The sequence below is a fragment of the Triticum urartu genome, chromosome 1A, assembly GCF_056163025.1.
Source record: "Triticum urartu cultivar PI428250 chromosome 1A, HENAU_Tu73, whole genome shotgun sequence".
NCBI classification, from domain to species: domain Eukaryota; kingdom Viridiplantae; phylum Streptophyta; class Magnoliopsida; order Poales; family Poaceae; genus Triticum; species Triticum urartu.
The window spans coordinates 536,587,432-536,592,960 of record NC_141873.1 but is presented as its reverse complement, the minus strand read 5'-3'; the positions used below and the strand labels follow the sequence as shown (position 1 = coordinate 536,592,960).

Genomic DNA, 5,529 nt, shown 5'->3' with positions numbered 1-5,529 from the left:
ATCTCAAAGCAAATATGATAAAGAATAGACACGGGGGCCGTAGATTTCACTAGTGGCTTCTCTCGAGAAAAATAGCATACGGCGGGTAAACAAATTACTGTTGGGCAATTGATAGAACTTCAAATAATTATGACGATATCCACACAATGATCATTATATAGGCATCACGTCCAAGATTAGTAGACCGACTCCTGCCTGCATCTACTACTATTACTCCACACATCAACCACTATCCATCATGCATCTAGTGTATTAAGTTCATGGAAAAACAGAGTAATGCAATAAGAACAATAACATGATGTAGACAAGATCTATTTATGTAGGAATAGACCCCATCTTGTTATCCTTAATGGCAACGATCAATACGTGTCTTGCTACCCCTTCTGTCACTGGGAAAGAACACCGCACGACCGAACCCATCACAAAGCACCTCTTCCCATGGCAAGAATAATCGATCTAGTTGTCCTAACTAAACCAAAGATTCGAAGAAGACATGCATATATGAGATCAAACATCAAATAACTTTCATGGATAAAAATAGATATGATCATAAACTCAAAGTTCATCGGATCCCAACAAGCACACCGCAAAAAGAGTTACATCAAATAGATCTCCAAGAGACCAATGTATTGAGAATCAAGAGAGAGAGAGAGAGGAAGCCATCTAGCTACTAACTACGGACCCGTAGGTCTACAATGAACTACTCACGCATCATCGGAGATGTTGGGGAACGTAGTAATTTCAAAAAAAATCCTATGCACACACACAGGATCATGGTGATGCATAGCAACGAGAGGGGAGAGTGTGTCTACGTACCCTCATAGACCGAATGCGGAAGCGTTAGCACAACGCGGTTGATGTAGTCGTACGTCTTCACGATCTGACCGATCCAAGTACCGAACGCACGACACTTCCGAGTTCTGCACACGTTCAACTCGATGATGTCCCGTGAACTCCGATTCAGCAGAGCTTCACGGGAGAGTTTCGTCAGCACGACAGCGTGGTGACAGTGATGATGATGCTACCGATGCAGGGCTTCGCCTAAGCACTGCTACGATATGATCGAGGTGGATTATGGTGGAGGGGGCACCGCACACGGCTAAGAGATCAATGATCAATTGTTGTGTCTAGAGGTGCCCCCTACCCCCGTATATAAAGGATGGAGGATGGGAGGCCGGCCAGCCCCTAGGGTGCGCCAGAAGTGTGGAGTCCTACTAGGACTCCCTAGTCCTAGTAGGATTCCTCCTCCCACATGGAATAGGAAAAGGGGAAGGGAAAAGGAGAAGGAAGGAAGGGGGCGCCCCCTTTCCCTAGTCCAATTCGGACCAGACCATGGGGAGGGGTGTGGCATCCTTTTGAGGCCTTTCTCTCCTTTCCCGTATGGCCCATTAAGGCCCAATACAAATTCCCGTAACTCTCCGGTACTCCGAAAAATACCCGAATCACTCGGAACCTTTCCGATGTCCGAATATAGTCATCCAATATATCGATCTTTACGTCTCGACCATTTCGAGACTCCTCATCATGTCCCCGATCTCATCCAGGACTCCAAACTACCTTCGGTACATCAAATCACATAACTCATAATACAAATCGTCACCGAATGTTAGCGTGCGGACCCTACGGGTTCGAAAACTATGTAGACATGACGAGACACGTCTCCGGTCAATAACCAATAGTGGAACCTGGATGCTCTTATTGGCTCCTACATATTCTACGAAGATCTTTATCGGTCAAACCGCATAACAGCATACGTTGTTCCCTTTGTCATCGGTATGTTACTTGCCCGAGATTCGATCGTCGGTATCTCAATACCTAGTTCAATCTCGTTACCGGCAAGTCTCTTTACTCATTCCGTAATGCATCATCCCACAACTAACTCATTAGTTACAATGCTTGCAAGGCTTATAGTGGTGTGCATTACCGAGAGGGCCCAGAGATACCTCTCCGACAATCGGAGTGACAAATCCTAATCTCGATCTATGCCAACTCAACAAGTACCATTAGAGACACCTGTAGAACATTTTTATAATCACCCAGTTACGTTGTGATGTTTTGTAGCACACAAAGTGTTCCTCCGGTATTCGTGAGTTGCATAATCTCATAGTCATAGGAACATGTATAAGTCATGAAGAAAGCAATAGCAATATACTAAACGATCAAATGCTAACCTAACGGAATGGGTCAAGTCAATCACATCATTCTCTAATGATGTGATCCCGTTAATCAAATGACAACTCATGTCCATGGCTAGGAAACTTAACCATCTTTGATTCAACGAGCTAGTCAAGTAGAGGCATACTAGTGACGCTCTGTTTGTCTATATATTCACACATGTACTTAGTTTCCGGTTAATACAATTCTAGCATGAATAATAAACATCTATCATGATATAAGGAAATATAAATAACAACTTTATTATTGCCTCTAGGGCATATTTCCTTCAGGAGAGGCATCAATGAGGATGATGAACCCCTCCACGATGGTGTCTAGATTGGATCTAATTGTTCTGGAACTTGTGGCGCTGGAATTGTGTTTCGTCAACTCCCCTAGGGTTTTTTGATTTTCGGGGTATTTATAGAGCAAAGAGGCGGTGCCGGAGGCGGCCGAGGTGGCTACAACTCACCAAGGCGCGCCTGGGCCCCCAGACGCGCCCAAGTGGATTGAGCTCCCCTCGGAGCCTCCCTCTAGTACTTCTTCGGCCCAAAAGGTGTCTTCTGGTCCAGAACAATTCTCCAAAAAAAATCGCTGCATTTGGACTCCGTTTGGTACTAATATTCTGCGAAGTACAAAACAAGTAGAAAACAACAACTGGCACTGGGCACTATGTCAATAGTTTAGTCCCAAAAAATGATACAAAGTTGCTACAAAATGATTGTAAAAAATCGAAGAATGATAATATAATAGCATGGAACAAGCAAAAATTATAGATACGTTGGAGACGTATCAGTCCACAAGTTTGGCAGTACCCCCCAAGCCCGAGAGATGAAGTATGAAGAGCTTACTTGAGGTTGGGTCATAATCAACCAAAAAGAAAGAAATATAAAGCTATTGGAAAACCAGGACACAAAAGACGTTACAATACACCTATTTTGTGATTTTCCATCATGGCTGGAGTACTCATTGACCTCTCATTGTGCATATTGTCTATATTGCTGTCTCTTTAGAATAAAAATAAAAGAGATGGGTTTGATGTCTTCACAACACAGGGTTTAGATAATTGAAGAAAGATCATGATGGGACAGAAATGTGCACTTTTTGTTCACATGGGATCAAGTCCTTGCTCACAACATAACAATGCAGTGAGAGATGGCCATTCTTTATTGGATCGGTCAAACCATTTGACAAATATCTTAGAGGTGAAGAGCAAGGAGGATAAAGAAAATGATTGCTTAGGGCTGAGAACTATGACTGTTGTTGTAAAGTGGCTCACATTTCAGTCTTATGCTTTAAGAGGCCATGATGAGAGATCGGAGTCAAGAAACAAAGGTAAATTTTGTGAGATGTTGAAGCTTCTTGCAGAATTTTGTCCTGATGTTCAAGCTGTAGTTCTTGGGAATGCTCCACAAGTTTGCAAATATAGATCACATGAAATTCAAAATGAGATCTTGAGCATTTATGCTATGAAAGCCAGGGAGCATATTTGAGCAGAAATTGGGGACTCAAAGTACTATATTCTTGTGGATGAAACATGTGATGTGTTCAAAAGAGAGCAAACGACAATAGTTTTCAGATTTGTTGATAAAGATGATTATTCCCAAGGAAGATTCTTTCATCTCATACATGTAGCCAACACAAAAGCACTTACACTAAAGATGGAGTTATGTTCAGTATTATCCAAGCATTGATTTGATGTACAAAATCTTCGAGGCTAAGGGTACAATGGGGCAAGCAACGTGAGGGGGAGTTGAATGGATTGCAAGATCTATTCATTAAGGATTGCCCATATGCATATTATGTTCATTGCTATGCACATCGGTTGAAACTCTCATTGATGCAACAAGATATGTGGTTCCAGTCACCCAATTTTTTCAGAAGCTTCTCTTTGTTATAAACACAGTTGACTCCTCTTTTCAAAGCGACATGATGAGCTGCATGACACCCAAGTGGTCGAGATTGCACGCTTGCTTCCTATTAATCAAACTGAAACAACCAAAGGAGCCAATCAAATACACTCATTGAAGCAACCAGGAGAGACTAGATAGGGTTCCCACTTAAGTTCGACTACTACTCTTATGCATACGTTCCATCCAGTGAGAATTGTTCTAGAAAATTTAGCCGCAGATTCATCAGCTGGAACAAACCGAGCTGATGGTGATACTTCTTTCACCTACTTGACCTCTTTTGAGTTCATATTTATCCTATTCATGATGGAAGAAATAATGGAAACTAGTGAAGATCTTGGGAAGGCTTTACAGGAAAAAAATGGAAGACATAGTAAATGCAATTCGTCTAGTGCATTCCACAAAACTACTTCAAGAAGAGATGAGATCAGATGAAGGACGTGAGTTATTCTTTGGAAATGTTGTTGAGTTCTATGTGGATCATGGTATAGATATTCGATGCATGGAGGAACTATACATTCTGCGTGGTGGGCGTCCTCGTCGTCAATCTGATCACTTTACTACTGAAAGGTATCTAAGAGTGTAGACATTTCAAGCAGTAATTGACAACCAACTAACTGAATTAAATCTTAGGTTCAATGATAAAGTGATGGATCTCTTATCCATTTGTGTTACATTGATACCAAGAAATGGATTTACATCTTTTAGTGCTAAGGAAATATGTTCATTGGGAGAAATATTACCCGATTGATTTTACACAACAAGAGACATATGGGTTGGAGATTCAGCTCAACCACTTTTTTGTGGATGCTAAAAATAGTGGAGACTTGAAGAAGCCCATCACCATAACTTCTTTATGTCGATGCCTTGTTGAGATAGGACAAGATGGTATTTACAATTTGCTTGATAGGTGATAACCCACAAGTATAGGGGATCACAACAATTTTCGAGGGTAGAGTATTCAACCCAAATTTATAGATTAAACACAAGGGGATCCAAAGAATATTTGAAGGTATTAGCAGCTGAGTTGTCAATTCAACCACACCTGGAGATTAATTATCTACAGCAAAGTGATCAGTAGCAAAGTAGTATGATAGTTTTGATAGTAGTGACATCAACAATAGTAACAGTAACAATGATAGCATCAATTTTATACCAAGCGTAACAGTGATGAGAGCAGTAGTACCTAGCAGAAACAATATGGAAAAATGGTAGGCATTGGATCGGTGACTTGTTGGATGATATTCATCATGTAAAAGTTATAACCTAGGGCGCTACGGCACTAGCTCTAGTTCATCGATATAATGTAGGCATGTATTCCGTAAATAGTCATACGTGCTTTATTAAAAGAACTTGCATGACATCTTTCCTCCCACCCTCCCGTGGTAGTGGGGTCCATATTGGAAACTAAGGGATATTAAGGCCTCCTTTTAATAGAGAACCAGAACAAAGCATTAACAGATAG

The 5,529-nt window shown here is 41.3% G+C and overlaps 1 pseudogene; it reads left to right on the top strand.

Annotated features, from left to right (window-relative positions):
- Positions 1 to 3,266: 3,266 nt before the first annotated feature.
- LOC147992359 (uncharacterized) lies at positions 3,267 to 4,650 on the top strand (annotated as a pseudogene).
- The last annotated feature ends 879 nt before the right edge of the window (positions 4,651 to 5,529 follow it).